The 21,365-nt window shown below is 43.9% G+C and overlaps 1 long non-coding RNA gene across 1 annotated transcript; it reads right to left on the bottom strand.

Annotated features, from left to right (window-relative positions):
• Positions 1–515: 515 nt before the first annotated feature.
• LOC123061308 (uncharacterized) lies at positions 516–16,034 on the bottom strand. The gene is made up of 3 exons (XR_006428890.1): positions 14,955–16,034; positions 14,606–14,703; positions 516–900 (listed from the first exon to the last, which is right to left on the bottom strand). It is a non-coding gene; the product is annotated as an uncharacterized lncRNA (long non-coding RNA).
• Between the last annotated feature and the right edge of the window lie 5,331 nt (positions 16,035–21,365).

Raw genomic sequence — 21,365 nt, 5'->3', positions numbered from 1 at the left:
GAGCGATGGTCTTTTCTTACCAATCTACCCCCCTAGGAGCATGCACGTAATGCTTGGTTTTTGATGACTTGTAGATTTTTGCAATAATTATATGAGTTCTTTATGACTAATGTTGAGTCCATGGATTATACGCACTCTCACCCTTCCATCATTGCTAGCCTCTTCGGTACCGTGCATTGCCCTTTCTCACCTCGAGAGTTGGTGCAAACTTCGCTGGTGCATCCAAACCCTGTGATATGAGACACTCTATCACACATAAACCTCCTTATATCTTCCTCAAAACAGCCACCATACTACCTATTATGGCATTTCCATAGCCATTCCGAGATATATTGCCATGCAACTTTCCACCGTTTCATTTATTACACTACAACAGGAACCCCCCTTTAGCAACGCATCAATGCGTTGCTCTAGGTCCATATATTCATTGCTAGGGTCTACACCAACGGATTTGTATGCGTTGCCGTTGGTGGCGTTGCAAGGGTCTACAAAAACGTATATAGTTGCGTTGGTAATTGACGTGAATAAGCGTTGCAAAATAGCAACGGATATAGTTACAGCCTTACAACACTTCATATGCATTGGTGGCTACAATGCACAAATATAGAGACATTCCTACTTAACTTGAACCCTTACTAGTATTTATATATTCCTAACAACCACTAGGTCAATGCTGACATTGCAAGGAGCAGCAATCCAGTAACCAGAAAGATCTCATATAGTATTAAATTGACTCTATTGCATTACATTGGACAGAATCCAAATAGTGAGTACATGATTTCTATACATTGATCATGAAAAATACATTCTAAAATATCAATATAAACTATGAGATAGTAGACCCAATCTCCACCTTGCAATCAACAATTTAGCCATGCATCATCCATTTATCTCATCAATCTACAACAACAACAAAAATAGACAAGAGGAACGTATCATTAGATAAGGAAACAAATCAGGTCGGTACAGCAATAAAATTTAAAAGATAAGTAACATACAAAGGTTGAAGGCCATATGATAGCAAATCCAGCAGCATGACTGTGACACCCCAAGACCGATGCTCGAGAAGACTTCCATAGGTTCCGGGTTTCTCCGTGTGTTTCATTTTTGCTTGCTCCTTTTATTTTGTGCATTGCATCATGCAACCCGTTTTAAAAACTCAACTAAATAAATTGCATGGATCTTCGGTCCATTTAAATCGAGGGATATCCATAATGATGATTTCTCTTTTGAACATTACCCTTCCAATATTATTAGGGAGCTATAATAAATACTCCATTCTTATGGAATCAACCTAAACACACTTGCATCTTTCTCTTGCCAGCAATCCCTCATCAAGTGCAACACCCCATCTCTAGTTTCTTCCTTTTCAATTCTCACCCATTTGTTGCAAGTGACATTTTTCTGTCACCTAAAAATGTTCATTCTTTTCCTATAATTTTTGGACCATGCCATTTACCTCTCTGCCAAATCTCATCTTTTTATGAGTTGTTTTGGTTGGGTTTAAAATGGGTCAAGTTTGGATTAATTCAAACTTGGATCATTTTATACCTCTAAAAAGTTTGCCAAAGCATTTTATTCTAATATCTCAGAAACCCAGGATCCCAGGGCTATTTTTTATATACTCCATACCCTTCTCCTTAACCCCTAATCTTTTCTTGTAACATCTGTTTTTTTATTCTTTAAAAAAAGATAGAGTATGAGATTTAAGATGGGGAAGAGAGTGCACAGCCCATCTGGCCTCCAACCACTAGCAGTAACTGAGCCGGCCTCCAGGCCCACCTAACCTAACCCTAGCACCCCTGGCCCGATCCCTCTTCCTTCGTTCCTCTCCCCTTGCGCCGCCAGGGGCCTCGATCCCATCTCTCCCTCGCGCACCCCTTCCCTCGATCCTATCTCTCCCGTACACCGCTCGACCCCCTCTCCCTCTCGCTCCCACACGCATCGCTAGGGAGAGGCTCTCCCCAGCATGCGCGAGCCCGCGCCCCCGCCTCCTTCTCCCACCAGCGACGCCGTCCTTCTCCTCCACTGCCAGCCGTACGCCGGAGCCCTTCCTCCGCCTCTACTCCGGCCTCCTACGACAGCCACGCCGGCGCCCCAAGCTCTCCTCTCCGCCTTGCCTTCCTCCATCGATCTCGCGCCCGTCTCCTCGGCCGGACGACCACCTCGCCGGTGACCAAACGCCCGCTGCCGAGCAGTCGCGTACCTCTGACGGTGACCAGCGCCCCTGCCGGTCCTGCGCTGCTCCTTCCCATCCCCGCACGCGCCAGGGGCCGAGCCTTCTCGTTGTGCCTCTCATGGCCTTGCAGCCCGGCCTCCTGTCCGGCGCCCAATAACCTGCCGATGCCCTTCTACAACGTCGTGTCCACGACCAGCAGGAGGCCGCCGCTCGCCTCGCGCCTTTGCTGCCGACGACCGAGGCCGCTGGGGTATGCCCGCAGTCACCCAGTGCCGCCTTGCACCGCTCCTCTCCCTCGCGTTGCCCGACGACCCTGCTGGCTTCGCTGGAGCGCTCTGCCGCGCCAAGTCCTCGCCGACCTTCCTCTGCGTGCCCGCAAGCTCCACCGACCGCGTGTGTGCCTTTCGCTATCGGATATGCCAAGATCGCCCAGTCCAAGACCACCACAAGTCCGTCTACACAAACCTGCCAAGTACCTCTACGTATCGGATGTCGACAAGTAACATGACGCCTTTGGGAGACCCGTGAACATCAAGCTCCTCTGCCACAGACGGTTACAGTGCTGTGAATCCGACAAGTACCCTCTATGGACCGCCAAGTTTCCTTTACCGGTGACTCGAACGTCTATGGAACGTGTACGCCTACCGTCGTCGAAGGCCATCGAGTGAACGACTACCGACGCTGTTTTCTTTACCAAGTTTGATGACGACCTTCGAAGAACTCGGAAACGCCAAGTACCACTACCGTTGACCCGCAAAGACCTCGTGGACGTCAAGTTTCGTGTCGTGATCCCGAACCTCTAGGAAAACATGTTCGACTACTTCTGTGGCCGAAGACCCGTGTACAACTACCGTCGCCGTGTTCGACTACCTCCACTACGAACGTGGCGAGAATGTCTACTTCCGCTGCGAATTTGATCCGTTTCGAAAAGTCACGCCTCGAAGGTATAACCCCGAGACGAACGTCCGATAACGTATGCTTGTGATGTGTTTTATGTGATGCCCGTGTGTTGCTCCGTGTCTGAGTTGTTCATTGCACGAAGCCCCTCTTTTTTCTTGCCACCGTCATGTGGGAACCCGGAATCCGGGAGCACCCCATCATCTTTGCATGACACGCTTCCGTTGCTTTTCCTTTTGCACCGGTATCTCCATGAGCTACCGAAACCGATATGTTGCCATGGCATCACTTTCGGATTCGTTGCCGTGGCACCCCTTCGTTTCCGCCACGGTGACAAATGCTTCATAATGCTCTTGTCAACTTTTAGTAAAAATTGCATAAAACTTGCACATGTCATCCACATCATGATAACAACAATTAAAATGTTTAAAATTGTTGTTTGATTTGCTAATGCATATGGGGATTTACCGGATTTGTTGTTTGTTATATCCGGCCCCATTTAAACTGTTTAAGTGGTATAGTTTTGTTATGCTTCACCTCTTGCCATTCTAACCAACATTTAATATTGTTGGGTACCTAAACGAGAGAGAACTAAATAATTGTTGTGGTGTTTCGTCAATATGCAACTCGTTGCATATTGAGCTCCACTTAACTTGTAGTGTTGATTGTGCATATTGCCATGCCATGACTCTTTAAACCGGACATGCATCATACTTGATTGTGCATCATGCCATGATTATGTGATGGTTGTTTACCATGCTGTTTGCTTTCTTTCTGGTGTTGCTTCTTCGGGTTGGTTCCGATAACGTCGTGTTGTGAGGATTCGTTCGACTATGTCCGTTTGTCTTCTTCATGGACTCGTTCTTCTTCTTTGCGGGATCTCAGGCAAGGTGACCATACCCTCGAAATTACTTCTATCTTTGCTTGCTAGTTGCTCGCTCTTTTGCTATGCCTATGCTGCGATACCTACCACTTGCTTATCATGCCTCCCATATTGTTGAACCAAGCCTCTAACCCACCTTGTCCAAGTAAACCGTTGTTTGGCTATGTTACTGCTATGCTCAGCCCCTCTTATAGCGTTGTTAGTTGCAGGTGAAGATTGGAGCATGTTCCATGTTTGGAACATGCATATTTTGTTGGGATATCACAATATTCCTTATTTAATTAATGCATCTATATACTTGGTAAAGGGTGGAAGGCTCGGCCTTATGCCTCGTGTTTTGTTCCACTCTTGTCGCCCTAGTTTCCGCCATATCGGTGTTATGTTCCCGGATTTTGCGTTCCTTACGTGGTTGGGTTATAATGGGAACCCCTTGACAGTTCGCCTTGAATAAAACTCCTCTAGCAAGGCCCAACATTGGTTTTACCATTCGCCACCTAGCTTTTTCTTTCCCTTGGGTTCTGCAGACTCAAGGGTCATCTTTATTTAAAACCCCGGGCCAGTGCTCCTCTGAGTGTTGGTCCAACCTGTCAGCTGCCAGTGGCCACCAGGGGCAACTCTGGGCTGGCCTACCAGAACCTTAGACACACCTGTGTGCCCTGAGAACGAGATATGTGCAGCTCCTATCGGGATTTGTCGGCAAATTCGGGTGGTTTTGCTGGACTTGTTTTACCATTGTCGAAATGTCTTGTAACCTGGATGTCGAGTCTGATCGGATTGTCTTGGGAGAAGGAATATCCTTCGTTGACCGTGAGAGCTTGTGATGGGCTAAGTTGGGACTCCCCTGCAGGGATTTGAACTTTCGAAAGCCGTGCCCGTGGTTATGGGCAGATGGGAATTTGTTAATGTCCAGTTGTAGAAAACCTGAAGTTGACCTTAATTAAAATACATCTACCGCGTGTGTAACCGTGATGGTCTCTTCTCGGCGGAGTCCGTGAAGTGAACACGGTGTTGGAGTTATGTTTGGCGTAGGTTGTTCTACGATCACTTCTTGATCATAGTTGTTCGACCGTGCTTTTGCCTTCTCTTCTCGCTCTCATTTGCGTTGTTAGCCACCAAATATGCTAGTCACTTGCTGTAACTCCACCTCATACCTTTACCTTACCCATAAGCTTAAATAGTCTTGATCGCGAGGGTGTGAGATTGCTGAGTCCCCGTGACTCACAGATACTTCCAAAACCAGTTTGCAGGTGCCGTTGAACCGTGCAGATGACGCAACCAAGCTCAAGGAGGAGCTCGATGAAGATCTCGTTTTTTGTGTTGTTCCGTTTCTAGTTGATCAGTAGTGGAGCCCAGTCGGGATGATCAGGGATCTGTGTAGCATTTGGGGTAGTCTTCTTTTATTTTGGTTCCATAGCCGGACCTTGATTGCATCTGCATGATGTAATGCTTTATTCTTGTAATTGTGTGAAGTGGCGATTGTAAGACAACAATGTATCTTTTTCCCTAATATATTACATGGGTTGTGTGAAGATTACCTCACTTGCGACATTGCTTTCAATGCGGTTATGTCTCTAAGTCGTGCTTCGACACGTGGGAGATATAGCCGCATCGAGGGCATTACAAGTTGGTAATCAGAGCCTTCCCCGACCTTAGGAGCCCCCTGCTTGATCGAATCGTTGGTGTTGTTGAGTCTAGAAAAATGTTTTGAGTCATTTAGGAATTATATATATTGGAGAGTTAGGAATTCTTTTTACTCCTCAGTCCCTTCATCGCTCTGGTGAGGCATCATGACGTAGAGTTTTGACTCTTCTCTTCTCAAATTTCACTAAATTTTTTTAGGATCACGCGGGTATTTTGGAATCGTTCTGATGGTTTTGTGACGAGAACATTGTTCTTGGTGCCTCCTGTCATTTAGGGGTTGTGGCAGTGTCCCGGGGAGTTGAGCTCCGAGGTGTTGTCGTCACAATTTTATCGTTGCAGTTCTGGAATACCTGAGTTTAGTTTCGCCGACATCGAAAATCTCTTTTATGCAGTTGTTGGTGAGATAACCTCGATGCCACCAAGTACTGGGGCGGGAGTTCGGGAGTATTTCCATAACTTGTATAACGGATGCTTTTCGAAGGTTGAGGTAAACGATTTCCGAAGGTTTCTTGGTTATGTGTTGAAGGATGGATACAGCTGGATGTAGGATTTGCTAGTTTTGGGTGAGATATTATGCTTCCCCTATATCCCCAACACCTGATTGCATAACCGGAAAATTTCGGGAGTTTATAAGTGGGAATTCAAGTAGCTCTTAGGATATCTTTCCGTGAGATGTATGATATAAAATTGGGGTTCGACGTCTAGTGGTCCGCCTATTCACGGTTGGTTTTACAGTGGTCTCGTTGTGTCTTAAAGAGTCCTTGGCTATGCCGACTTGGGGACGCTTCGTATGTCATGTGCACTGCCTTGTACATGATGGTGTTGTACGATCGAGCCCGTGTAGGCCCCACCACGAAAATTTCGGATGAAATCTCTATCATATGTTTGTTCCGGCTTATTCTGCAAGCTAATCCTTTGTTTTATTTTGAGTTGTGGTATTCGAGTTGCTTCAAAGTCATGTGTTGATTCCATACCTTTCCTAAGCGGTGTTCTCGTAATTCGATGTGAATACTAATCCTTCTTGATCATCGAGATTGTGTTGTCAATTCTTTTCAAACGGCGTGTCTCTCTTCAAGTGGGTCCGATCATCTCTACATCCACAAGATCTATTACTAGTTCTTCTCAACGGTGTTGTCTTCATCCGTTCCAAGTTGACTTTGTTTTTCCCACCCACCCACCCTTTTTCTTCGAGGACTCAGATTTCTTAATCAACTATCCATTTTATCGATGGAAGTCTCTCCATTCTTATCTGGTGTTTCTCATGAAGATTCTAATGGAGCTTCTAGTTCATCATTCCTCATTTCTTTTCTTCTTCGGTGGACCAATTCAAACTTTGTTGATCATATCCTTTCCTCGTTTCAATGCTTTCTCATGCCGGTGCAATTCTTAATCATTCACCTCTCGCTATTCAATTGTTCCGGAGTGCTGAAGATATCCGAAGATTCGTGTCTCCACTCTGCATTCGTTCAAGCTCTTTCGAGATGGGTATCTCATTCAATCCATTTTAATTCAACTGGTGCATTCTCTCTTTTAAATCATTTCAACGGTGTTTCTCTTGAGTGGGCCCTAACCCACAGGTCTTTTTCCAGGATCTTACCTGACTCCTCTTATTTTACTAGAGCTATTCTCAATTCTTTTAAAGTTTGACGTAAGAATGAATTATCATCAGTCAGATGCTTTTCTCCAAGATCGTTCAAATTCTTTTCATTGTTGATTCAGCCCTTATATTCTTCTTTATCCCGGAGTGCCTCAACAATTCTTGGTGGTACTTCTCATCGTCATTATCAACATTTGAAAACCGAAGAAGAGTTTTTCCTCCATATCTTGCTTCATTCTCTTTAAGATTCGTGATTCCAGTTGGTTGCCATCCTCTCATAATTGTTTTGATTGTGAAAATTATTTTCACCCATCTGGAGCAATTCAAGATTCTTTTCAATTTGATTCTCCGGAGGCTATCAATTCAGAATTATTCATTCTCAGCTTTCAGCTCTCTTTCTCTAAATCTTACCGGTGCATCATTCAAATATTCTCTATTAAGTTCGTGATCTATTCGTCCTCTTGTATCCAAACTCTCTCATATATCTTCATTCATTTGCTAATTCTTATCGGTGATTCACCCCTACTTCGTTCATTTTCAACCCTTCCGGTGGATTCGTGGAAGACCTTCCCAAGTTTATGATATATCTCTCTTCAATCCTTTGTAACGGGAATAAGTAGTATGCCAAATCCGTTGACTGTCATCAATTTAATTGGGGAAGGATAAGCATGATGTAGTTCTTATTCTTATTTCATCGAGTGAACTCAATTTCCTATTTCGGACGCTCATAAAATTCCTGATCTCAATTATTCATCTTTCTTTCCCGGAGTTCCAAGTTCTCTCAATTATATCGTCGTGAAGATCCATCTAATCATTACAAGGTTTCACCTTGTGTTTTCAACCTTTCTTTCCTTCTGTTTGATCATTCTTTTGTTTAACGGAGTTCTTCATGAAGGTGCTACATGATGGTTCATCAAGGATTTAATTCCTTCTCGAAGTTTCCATTGAGATTCTTTTCACAGGAGCTCAAGCATTCTTCATCTTGCAATCCGGAGTGCAGTTCTTACTATCTTATCTTTTGAGGTGGTGTTATGTCATTCTTGATAATTTCCCTTCGTGTTTCATGGACCACAAGTTTTTCCAAGAGTGACATATTTAAATCCATCATTTTCTATTCGCTCAAGTCATCTTTTCAACCCATAAATTTCTTCGAGCATGAGCTCTTCTCAATCCATCAATCTCGTCATTGGAGTTATCTGGGGTTCTATTTCACCTAAAGCTTTCCCTAAGGATTAATGCTATTAATGGTGATAATATATGACCCAAGTTCTTCATCTATCCTTCCGGTGAAATAAGTTTCTCGTCTCCTTGTTGATATCAATCCAAATCCATTGTTTCCGTTAGTGGCAGAATTTCACCTCATAGTTTTGAGATGTTCTACATAAGCCCACTACAAGCTTACTCTTTCGTTGTTGGTTTTCCAACAACTCTGTTATAACCTTCTCGGAAGGGTGCTTTCCAAGCTCTTTTGTGGCAGAAGTGGGCATCTTCTTCTCCATTCTTTCATTCCAATGGTCTATCTTCCATTCTTTTTCCTGGAGGCATTGTGATGTTGCTCTCTTCAACCCATCTTCTTGTTTTTGTCAGGATCGTGTTCTTTTCTGGGTTATCAATTTAACCGGAGTGTTGTGTCCTCTGCTCAAGTTCTTTTATCTTATCAAGTCTTGCATCTCGTTTCTACCGGAGTGCTTGGACGTACTTCTTGCCCATTGCAACCCTTTTTCTCATGCCTTCCAACCTACAAGGTTCTCGTGATGTTCCTTGTTTCTCTTATTTAACGGAGTGTTTTCTACTTTGTTCATCTTTGTTGTATTCTTTCTTTCAATTTGTTCAACCTCGCGAGGTTCTTTGGTTTCACTCATTTGTCAAAGAAGCAACTTAGTGTACCTTTTCTTTTCCTCTTCCGTTTTCCCTCCGGTGCCATCCTAGATCTCGGGGTGAGATCCTCTCGTAGTGGTGGAGTGTTGTGACGCCCCAAGACCGATGCTCGAGAAGACTTCCATAGGTTCCGGGTTTCTCCGTGTGTTTCATTTTTGCTTGCTCCTTTTATTTTGTGCATTGCATCATGCAACCCGTTTTAAAAACTCAACTAAATAAATTGCATGGATCTTCGGTCCATTTAAATCGAGGGATATTCACAATGGTGATTTCTCTTTAGAACATTACCCTCCCAATATTATTAGGGAGCTATAATAAATACTCCATTCTTATGGAATCAACCTAAACACACTTGCATCTTTCTCTTGCCAGCAATCCCTCATCAAGTGCAACACCCCATCTCTAGTTTCTTCCTTTTCAATTCTCACCCATTTGTTGCAAGTGACATTTTTCTGTCACCTAAAAATGTTCATTCTTTTCCTATAATTTTTGGACCATGCCATTTACCTCTCTGCCAAATCTCATCTTTTTCTGAGTTGTTTTGGTTGGGTTTAAAATGGGTCAAGTTTGAATTAATTCAAACTTGGATCATTTTCTACCTCTAAAAAGTTTGCCAAAGCATTTTTATTCTAATATCTCAGAAACCCAGGATCTCGGGGCTATTTTTTATATACTCCATACCCTTCTCCTTAACCCCTAATCTTTTCTTGTAACATCTGTTTTTTTATTCTTTAAAAAAAGACAGAGTATGAGATTTAAGATGGGGAAGAGAGTGCACAGCCCATCTGGCCTCCAACCACCAGCAGTAACTGGGCTAGCCTCCAGGCCCACCTAACCTAACCCTAGCACCCCTGGCCCGATCCCTCTTCCTTCGTTCCTCTCCCCTTGCGCTGCCAAGGGCCTCGATCCCATCTCTCCCTCGCGCACCCCTTCCCTCGATCCTATCTCTCCCGTACACCGCTCGACCCCCTCTCCCTCTCGCTCCCACACGCATCGCTAGGGAGAGGCGCTCCCCAGCATGCGCGAGCCCGCGCCCCCGCCTCCTTCTCCCACCAGCGACGCCGTCCTTCTCCTCCACCGCCAGTCGTACACCGGAGCCCTTCCTCCGCCTCTGCTCCGGCCTCCTACGACAGTTGCGCCGGCGCCCCAAGCTCTCCTCTCCGCCTTTGCTTCCTCCATCGACCTCGCGCCCGTCTCCTCGGCCGGACGACCACCTCACCGGTGACCAAACGCCCGCCGCCGAGCAGTCGCGCGCCTCTGACGGCGACCAGCGCCCCTGCCGGTCCTGCGCTGCTCCTTCCCATCCCTGCACGTGCCAGGGGCCGAGCCTTCTCGTTGTGCCTCTCATGGCCTCGCAGCCCGGCCTCCTGTCCGGCGCCCAATAACCTGCCGATGCCCTTCTACAATGCCGTGTCCACGACCAGCAGGAGGCCGCCGCTCGCCTTGCACCTTTGCTGCCGACGACCGAGGCCGCTGAGGTATGCCCGCAGTCACCCAGTGCCGCCTTGTGCCGCTCCTCTCCCTCGCGTTGCCCGATGACCCTGCTGGCTTCGCTGGAGCGCTCTGCCGCGCCAAGTCCTCGCCGACCTTCCTCTGCGTGCCCGCAAGCTCCACCGACTGTGTGTGTGCCTTTCGCTGTCGGATATGCCAAGATCGCCCAGTCCAAGACCACCACAAGTCTGTCTACACAAACCTGTCAAGTACCTCTATGTATCGGATGTCGACAAGTACCACGACGCCTTTGGGAGACTCGTGAACATCAAGCTCCTTTGCCACAGACGGTTACAGTGTTGTGGATCCGACAAGTACCCTCTATGGACCGCCAAGTTTCCTTTATCGGTGACTCGAACGTCTACGAACGTGTACGCCTACCGTCGTCGAAGGCCATCAAGTGATCGACTACCGACGCCGTGTTTTTTTTACCAAGTTCGATGACGACCTCCGAAGAACTCGGAAACGCCAAGTACCACTACCGTCGACCCGCAAAGACCTCGTGGACGTCAAGTTTCGTGTCGTGATCCCGAACCTCTAGGAAAACATGTTCGACTACTTCCGTGGTCGAAGACCCGTGTACAACTACCACCGCCGTGTTCGACTACCTACACTACGAACGTGGCGAGAACGACTACTTCCACTATGAATTTGATCCGTTTCGAAAAGTCACGCCTCGAAGGTATAACCCCGAGACGAACGTCCGATAACGTATGCTTGTGATGTGTTGTATATGATGCCCGTGTGTTGCTCCGTGTCTGATTTGTTCGTTGCACGAAGCCCCTCTTTTGCCTTGCCACCGTCATGTGGGAACTTGGAATCCGGGAGCACCCCACCATCTTTGCATGACACGCTTCCGTCGCTTTTCCTTTTGCATCACTATCTCCATGAGCTACCGAAACCGATATGTTGTCGTGGCATCACTTTAGGATTCATTGTCGTGGCACCCCTTCGTTTCCGCCACGGTGACAAATGCTTCATAATGCTCTTGTCAACTTTTAGTAAAAATTGCATAAAACTTGCACCTATCATCCGCATCATGATAACAACAATTAAAATGTTTAAAATTGTTGTTTGATTTGCTAATGCATATGGGGATTTACCGGATTTGTTGTTTGTTATATCTAGCCCCATTTAAACTATTTAAGTGGTATAGTTTTGTTATGCTTCACCTCTTGCCATGCTAACCAACATTTAATATTGTTGGGTACCTAAACGAGCGAGAACTAAATAATTGTTGTGGTGTTTCGTCAATATGCAAATCGTTGCATATTGAGCTCCACTTAACTTGTAGTGTTGATTGTGCATATTGCCATGCCATGCCTCTTTAAACCGGACATGCATCATACTTGATTGTGCATCATGCCATGATTATGTGATGGTTGTTTACCATGTTGTTTGCTTTCTTTCCGGTGTTGCTTATTCGGGTTGGTTCCGATAATGTCGTGTTGTGAGGATTCGTTCGACTAGGTCCGTTTGTCTTCTTCATGGACTCGTTCTTCTTCTTTGCGGGATCTCAGGCAAGATGACCATACCCTAAAAATCACTTCTATCTTTGCTTGCTAGTTGCTCGCTCTTTTGCTATGCCTATGCTGCGATATCAACCACTTGCTTATCATGCCTCCCATATTGTTGAACCAAGCCTCTAACCCACCTTGTCCTAGCAAACCATTGTTTGGCTATGTTACCGCTTTGCTCAGCCCGTCTTATAGCGTTGTTAGTTGCAGGTGAAGATTGGAGCCTGTTCCATGTTTGGAACATGGATATTTTGTTGGGATATCACAATATTCCTTATTTAATTAATGCATCTATATACTTGGTAAAGGGTGGAAGGCTCGGCCTTATGCCTGGTGTTTTGTTCCACTCTTGCCGCCCTAGTTTCCGTCATATCGGTGTTATGTTCCCGGATTTTGCGTTCCTTACGCGGTTGGGTTATAATGGGAACCCCTTGACAGTTCACCTTGAATAAAACTCCTCCAGCAAGGCCCAACATTGGTTTTACCATTCGCCACCTAGCTTTTTCTTTCCCTTGGGTTCTGCAGACTCAAGGGCCATCTTTATTTAAACCCCCGGGCCAGTGCTCCTCTGAGTGTTGGTCCAACCTGTCAGCTGCTAGTGGCCACCAGGGGCAACTCTGGGCTGGCCTACCGGAACCTTGGACAATCCGGTGTGCCCTGAGAACGAGATATGTGCACCTCCTATCGGTATTTGTCGGCACATTCGGGTGGTTTTGCTGGGCTTGTTTTACCATTGTCGAAATGTCTTTAACCTGGATGCCGAGTCTGATCAGATTGTCTTGGGAGAAGGAATATCCTTCATTGACCGTGAGAGCTTGTGATGGGCTAAGTTGGGACTCCCCTGCAGGGATTTGAACTTTCGAAAGCCGTGCCCGTGGTTATGGGCAGATGGGAATTTGTTAATGTCCAGTTGTAGAAAACCTGAAGTTGACCTTAATTAAAATACATCTACCGCGTGTGTAACCGTGATGGTCTCTTCTCGGCGGAGTCCATGAAGTGAACACGGTGTTGGAGTTATGTTTGACGTAGGTTGTTCTAGGATCACTTCTTGATCATAGTTGTTCGACCGTGCTTTTGCCTTCTCTTCTCGCTCTCATTTGTGTTGTTAGCCACCAAATATGCTAGTCGCTTGCTGCAGCTCCACGTCATACCTTTACCTTACCCATAAGCTTAAATAGTCTTGATCGCGATGGTGTGAGATTGCTGAGTCCGTGTGACTCACAGATACTTCCAAAACCAGTTTGCAGGTGCCGTTGAACCGTGCAGATGATGCAACCAAGCTCAAGGAGGAGCTCGATGAAGATCTCGTTTTTGTGTTGTTCCGTTTCCAGTTGATCAGTAGTGGAGCCCAGTCGGAACGATCAGGGATCTGTGTAGCATTTGAGGTAGTCTTCTTTTATTTTGGTTCCTTAGCCGGACCTTGATTGTATCTACATGATGTAATGCTTTATTCTTGTAATTGTGTGAAGTGGCGATTGTAAGCCAACTATGTATCCTTTTCCCTTATGTATTACATGGATTGTGTGAAGATTACCTCACTTGCGACATTGCTTTCAATGCGGTTATGACTCTAAGTCGTGCTTCGACATGTGGGAGATATAGCCGCATCGAAGGCGTTACAATGACCAATACTTTTAACGTTCTTTAGTGGTCATATCAACTGATAAAAATTTTCTAATGCAATATCAACACACATTACCCACCATCATGTGTGTAATCAAACTTGCATAGTAGTTCATTTACAAAGTTAACAACCTCAATTACATAAAATGTTGCCAACAACCAATCTTGGAAAATCATGGGTGAACTCTAACTTGCATAGTAGTTTGTGCAATGTTTTTATAATTTCCATTAACTTATAACTTGTAAGTAACAAGAAATCTATTTATCATTTGTAGTTTATAAGAATGCTAAAATCCCTTCCTTTTTCTAGCATGTTAGTGGGACAACTCAATATAGGAACCCATCCATCTATGGAAGTTAGAAACGTCCACCAGAGAAAGAGATATGTTTTCAATTGTATAATGTTTTTCCTGAACTTTCCTTTGTACACGGTGTGATGGATTTGGTTTTCCTTTTTAGGTTTTTTGCAAATTAGCAACCTACTATGTCAAATTTCACACAAGAATACACTAATGAAGGAGAAGTAGCAGAGCATGTTGTTGGCTTGACATCTAGTCTCTTGTAAATTGCAAACAACAAATTCAGGCAAGTTTAAAATTGCTAAATTAGAATAACTTCACGAATGTTTTGTACTATCTTTTGCGCAGTTTATTTGTTTTTGCTGGTTCAGTTTCATCAAGCATATGAAGCAAAACTATGAATTACATATCAGCATTTATTTTCTTGAATGACTTGTGTGCATGGTTATGCTAGATGGATAAACTTAATTTGACTTCAAACGATTGAGCTTTAATTCTTGTACTACCTTTCTAGCGGGAACAATAGTAGTCTCATTGTCATCTTTCACATTCAGCAAACTAGGGGAAAATTTGCGAATGTACAGGGAGAGAGAAGCTTACTTATGTGAGGGCTCATCTTTCTTGTAGCTTTAGGTGGGGCGACGATTGGCAGACGTCTAATACATGCAAGTACAGAGAATTCTGGAAATCAGATGTACCTGAAGTTGAATTAAGATAACTGCATGAAACAAGTTTAGATTTTATAGATGTTAAGAATATTTTTGCATGCTGATGGTTATGATTTATGTAACACACGTTATCTATTTTACTGATTCTGCAATGATTTACCTTGGGTAATATATGAATGCAAAAACTGTTCCCAACCTAAGATTTTGGATAACATTCTAGAGTATGGTGTATATAATTGTACAGAATATGAACACGAATAAGATATGGTGTATTAATTTACCTAGTAGGCAAAAGAAGAACACATACGGAAGTTGGCTGAAGCAAGGTCAATTTTGCAACCTACAAGGGAAGATGAAATTATGGATTGTATATGATAAAGAGCAATACCTCGACAGATAGATGCATATGAGACTTATTCATGTAGTATTACACAATATATGACAAGGAAATCAGTAAGGATTCATCCATGGACATAGCAGTAAGAAAATTAAATGCTAATGCATCACAAGAAAGAACTATTGAGAAAAAGAGGATGCAGACGTTCTTCCTGAATTCACATATAGACAAGTGGTCGATCACTGAATGATACATACAAATATATCAACCCAATTAGAAACAACTTATGACCGTTATGTGTTGTTATGCAGCCGTGGTCTAGCAAGATCATTTATGACGCCGTGATGACAAGTAGTAGCTAGCATTTCAGTGCACAAATGAAACATGCTGACATGTAGTGGATCAGGCGAATGACTAAGGTAGTATAGATTAAGGTTGCAATCGCCGGCAAATAGACATGATGGCCATGCCACACAAAAGCACCCGAGAGGGCAGGAACAGAGGACATGAGTGCCTTGCTGAATCATCGGTAGAGTCCGCTGGAGTCGAGGTAGCCGAGGCCAAGCACCATCGATCTCGAGCGGATGGCAGCGCGTGTGGAGACGCGTGTAAGTGGGCCTAGGAAATGAAGTAGCCATGCCGGCGACACATGGTTGATGCATGGTCGCAGAGGACGTCGCTACTGCAGGCGATGAGTATTCGGACCGGCAGCAGCGCATGCCGAGATTCCAACTAGAGGAGGCATGACAACCGCGCCAGGGACCACAGCGACTACGGTTGCCGCAGCGGCGCATACATGGGTGTGGAGGGCATCGTGATGGTGGAGCATCAGATGAGAGCACTGAAGAGGATCTAGGCCAGTGAGAGGCAACATGGAAGAGCGCTGGATCTCGCCGGAATTGGAGGTAGCGGCGGTAGCATCATGGACTCGTGGTCAAGGGGATCTGGTGCAAGAGAGGAATCGAAGAGAGAGAGAGAGAGCGAAAGAGAGAGAGAGAGAGAGACGGTGGATTTTTTTTGTTTCTGCGTGATATTTGGATGGATGAGGAGGTATGGCCATATGGGTGGTGGAGGTGGGATACGGGGAGGTTTGCTCCTTTTTTCAAGGAACATGGAGTTTTCATGTACGGGAGGTGGGGGTTGTTAAACAAACAACGGATGCTATCATATCGTTGGTAGACATGCGTTGGTATAGGTGTGTTTTTGTTGTAGTGTTATGACACGCTTCATCATTGTCATATTGCCTTGCATGATCATGTAGTTGACATCGTATTTGTGGCAAGGCCACCATGCATAATTTATCATACATGTCACTCTTGATTCATTGCCCATCCCGGTACACCGCCGGAGGCATGCATATAGAGTCATATTTTGTTCTAGTATCGAGTTGTAATCTTTGAGTTGTAAATAAATAGAAGTGTGATGATCATCATTAATAGAGCATTGTCCCGAAAAAAAAGAAAGGCCAAATAAATAAAAAAGGAAAGGCCAAAAAAATAAAAAAAGAAAGGCCAAATAAAAAAGAAATAAAAGGGGACAATGCTACTATCTTTTTTTCCACACTTGTGCTTCAAAGTAGCACCATGATCTTCATGATAGAGAGTCTCTTGTTTTGTCACTTTCATATACTAGTGGGAATTTTTCATTATGGAACTTGGCTTGTATATTCCAACAATGGGCTTCCTCAAATGCCCTAGGTCTTCGTGAGCAAGCAAGTTGGATGCACACCCACTTAGTTTATTTTGTTGAGCTTTCATACATTTATATCTCTAGTGCATTCGTTGCATGGCAATCCCTACTTCTTGCATTGACATAAATTAATGGGCATCTCCCTAGCCCATTGATTAGCCACGTCAATGTGAGACTTTATCCTTTTTTGTCTTCTCCACACAACCCCCATCATTATATTCTTGTAACATCCAAAATTTTCATTTTGAAATGTTATACATTAGATCATCACTGCATATCATATTTTATTTGCTTGTGGGTTTGATCCTAAGAAATTCTATGCAACTCAAGGACCCTCGGAGAGAGTTGGGGCGTTATTTTCAGATTTGAGTTTTCTCAAATTTTGAAAATAGGATCATTTGATTTTATTTATTTTATCCTCAATTATTTCTATTATAAAAATATGAGAGAGGGGATAAAATGACTTTCTCAAAATAAAGAAATATTGAGGATTTAATAATAAAATCAAATAAGATTTTATTTTGGAGTTATTGCTATTTTATTTGAATTTAGGAAAAATGCGCGTTTTTCAAAATTGTATTTAGGCCACAAATAAATGTTCATCCTGTCCGGCTTGATTTTAGAAGTTGGGGAAAATTTATTTCGGGATTTTTGGAGTATGTTTAGTATTTCTTTTATTTGTTTTTCTGCGCGTAATTATTTAAAAAACGCGAACCGACTTTGGGCCATATTCGGCCAGGACTCCGTCCGGCCGGGCCTTTATAAGGCGCCGCCGAGAGCCCGTCAGCCCAACCGAGCCGCACCGCGCCAAAATTCTAACCCTAGCCCCTCTGCCGCCGCCGGACCCCGCCGCCCGAGCCGCCGCCGCCCGTCGTCCCTCCACCCGCCACCGGACCCCGCCGCCCCGTCCCGCTGACCCCGTCACCTGCCACCGGAGCCGCCGCCGCCCCGCCGCCGGCGGTTTTCCTCGAGAAAACCGTTCAGTTTTCCGTTTGGTTTTCGTTCGGTTTTTTTAGATCCGTTTTTTTATTTAGATCGGTTTATTTCCGGTTTAGTTTATTTAGCGAGCGTTCGCTAGTTCGTTCGTTTTAACGGACGCGTTCACCGTTTAGTTCCAGAAAACGAACGTCCGTTCATTAATCTGTTCGTCGTTTTTCTTTTTCTCGGATTTTCCGCGATTATTTCTGATCCGATTTTCGTTCTAGTATAATTTTTCGCTCGTTTATCGGAATCAGGCGATTCAAGCGCCTGGAGTTTTGTATCGAAACCCTCTTTCCGTTTAACCAACTCAAACAATATTTTTCTTCTGTAAAATTTGACTTAGATTCAGATCAGTAAACGAAGCTTGTTTCTTTCGCCGTTTGACTTTCGTTGTTTCGTTCGATTTGATTCTTTTTGCAAATCGGAGTTCTTAAGTTGAACTTTCTGGTTAGAACTCTTATTTGAGTTTTACCTGTGCACTAGATGAGTACTTATTGTATACTTGTTTGTTTGCGATAGAGTACTCGGAGTGCGCCGCTTGCTACTTTGAATCTTTAGGTTTCGCGGATCATCAGCAAGGCAAGTAACAATTTGATCATGTCTCTTTACTACCAAGTTTTTATTGCATTAGATCAATTCTTAAACAATGCATGACTAGGATCTAATTAAATTGTGGGTTTTGGGGAAGTAGATGAGGTAGTACCTATTTCCTGTTTTATTATCAAACCTTTGGGAGTTACTTCCACGTTTGCTTATATTGCCATGCTATGCTAGTAGACGTGGATTGGGTGAGTGTATCCATGACAGATGTGACATTGTTAAATTAATGGTTTATTTAAGGTGGCAACTTAAACACACATCTGGGTGGATTGAGACACCTGGGTATTCCAGCGATTGCCTGTTTTCTTTATGGACCGCCACCCAGGCTCAAAGGGATAATTAGATTATTCATACTAGAAACTCCCGTGTGCAGCCACAAGCTACTATGGGCTCTAGCTTAGTTGACTAAGTCATGTGAACTCTTACAGTGGTAGACTAGCAGATGTAGGGGATGTAGGTTGGTATTGTCTACCCGATTGTAAGGTGCTAGCGCTTCTGAAAGACTATGTCTTGGTGATCCGTTTCTCAAACATCAGGTAGTGCGAGAATCCCAACGGAGGAGATCGAGTCTTGTGGGGAAAAGTGCACAAACCTCTGTAGAGTGTATAAACTAATCATGGTTAGCCGTGTCCCCGGTTATGGACGTCTTGGGTATCTAGTACTTGGATTATCATGTGAATCTCACCATGTTACTTTAATTAATATTGTTGGGTTTTAATGATGATGCTTAATTGGGATTGAGAGGGTTTCTACACTCTCAATGTTTAACAACCACCATGATAGTTAAATAAAATTTATTTCTTTGCAGTAGGGAAAAATTGGCTTTATGCAAAAATTGTAACTATAGAACTTTCCACCAGCCATATATGCATGTAGTATAGCTTTATTCTTTCATTACCCTCTATGTGTTACATTGCCAGCATATTCCATGTGCTGGCCTGTTTTCGGGCTGCAATGTTCATGTTGCAGACTTTTTAGACGACGAGTAAGGTGCCTTTAGGTCGTGGTTCTATACTCAGTGATGCCGTTGGAGTTGATGGACTCGCTTACCTTCCAAGCCTTCCGCTGTTACCGTTGTTAGATGGCCTTAAGCCATATTTATTGCAATAAGTTCTCTTTTGAGACATTTGATGTAATAAGTGTGTGATTGCTACTCTGTTATAAATCCTTCAAGTACTATGCATGTCAGCATTACTGTTCCAGGGATGACACTGATCCACAGAGATCAGACTGGTTGAGGTCTGGTCACTACAATTCTATTTCATCCATAGTGCTATGTCCATGGCTCACGCTCATGTATTGCGTTAAAGTTGAAAAAAAATTGAGATTACTAAAGTATGAAACAATTGCTTGGCTTGTCATCAGGGTTGTGCATGATCGGAGCATTTTTGTGTGATGAAAATGAAGCATAGCCAAACTATATGATTTTGTAGGGATAAGCTTTCTTTGGCCATGTTATTTTGAGAAGACATGATTGCTTAGTTAGTATGCTTGAAGTATTATTATTTGTATGTCAATATTAAACTTTTGTCTTGAATCTTATGGATCTGAATATTCTTGCCACAATAAAAGAAAATTACACTGATAAATATGTTAGGAAGCATTCCACATCAAAAATTCTGTTTTTATCATTTACCTACTCGAGGACGAGCAGGAATTAAGCTTGGGGATGTTGATACGTCTCCAACATATCTATAATTTTTTTATTGTTCCATGCTATTATATTATTTGTTTTGGATGTTAATGGGCTTTATTATACACTTCTATATTATTTTTGGGACTAAGCTATTAATCGGAGGCACAACCCAAATTGTTGTTTTCTTGCCTATTTCAGTGTTTCGAAGAAAAGGGGTATCAAACGGAGTCCAAACAGAATGAAACCTTCGGGAGAGTTATTTTTGGAATGGAAGCAATCTAGGAGACTTGGAGTAGACGTCAGGGAAGCTTCAAGGTGGCCACGAGGCAGGGAGGCACGTGTACCCTCCTGGGCGTGCCCCCCACCCTCGTGGGCCCCTCGTGGCTCCCATGACTGACTTCTTTCGCATATATATGTCCATATACCCTAAAAACATCGGGGAGCAGAATAGATCGGGAGTTCCGCCGCCGCAAGCCTCTGTAGCCACCAAAAACCAATCGGGACCCTGTTCCGGCACCCTGCCGGAGGGGGAATCCCTCACCGGTGGCCAACTTCATCATCCCGGCGCTCTCCATGACGAGGAGGGAGTAGTTCACCCTCGGGGCTAAGGGTATGTACCAGTAGCTATGTGTTTGATCTCTCTCTCGTGTTCTTGAGGTGGTACAATCTTGATGTATCGCGAGCTTTGCTATTATAGTTGGACCTTATGATGTTTCTCCCCCTCTACTCTCTTGTTATGGATTGAGTTTTCCCTTTGAAGTTATCTTATCGGATTGAGTCTTTAAGGATTTGAGAACACTTGATGTATGTCTTGCATGTGCTTATCTGTGGTGATAATGGGATATCACGTGATCCACTTGATGTATGTTTTGGTGATCAACTTGCGAGTTCCGTGAACTTATGCATAGGGGTTGGCACACGTTTTTGTCTTGACTCTCTGGTAGAAACTTTGGGGCACTCTTTGAAGTTCTTTCTGTTGGTTGAATAGATGAATCTGAGGTTGTGTGATGCATATCGTATAATCATACCCACGGATACTTGAGGTGACATTGGAGTATCTAAGTGACATTAGGGTTTTGGTTGATTTGTATCTTAAGGTCTTATTCTAGTACGAACTCTATGATAGATCAAACGGAAAGAATAGCTTCATGTTATTTTACTACGGACTCTTGAATGGATCGATCGGAAAGGATAACTTTGAGGTGGTTTCGTACCCTACCATAATCTCTTCATTTGTTCTCCGCTATTAGTGACTTTGGAGTGACTCTTTGTTGCATGTTGAGGGATAGTTATATGATCCAATTATGTTATTATTGTTGAGAGAACTTGCACTCGTGAAAGTATGAACCCTAGGCCTTGTTTCCTAGCATTGCAATACCGTTTACGGTCACTTTTATCATTAGTTACCTTGCTGTTTTTATATTTTCAGATTACAAATACTCATATCTA

The sequence above is a fragment of the Triticum aestivum genome, chromosome 3A (genome assembly GCF_018294505.1).
Source record: "Triticum aestivum cultivar Chinese Spring chromosome 3A, IWGSC CS RefSeq v2.1, whole genome shotgun sequence".
Taxonomy (NCBI): Eukaryota; Viridiplantae; Streptophyta; class Magnoliopsida; order Poales; family Poaceae; genus Triticum; species Triticum aestivum.
The sequence above is the reverse complement of the archived record's forward strand: the minus strand, read 5'-3'. Positions and strand labels throughout refer to the sequence as shown.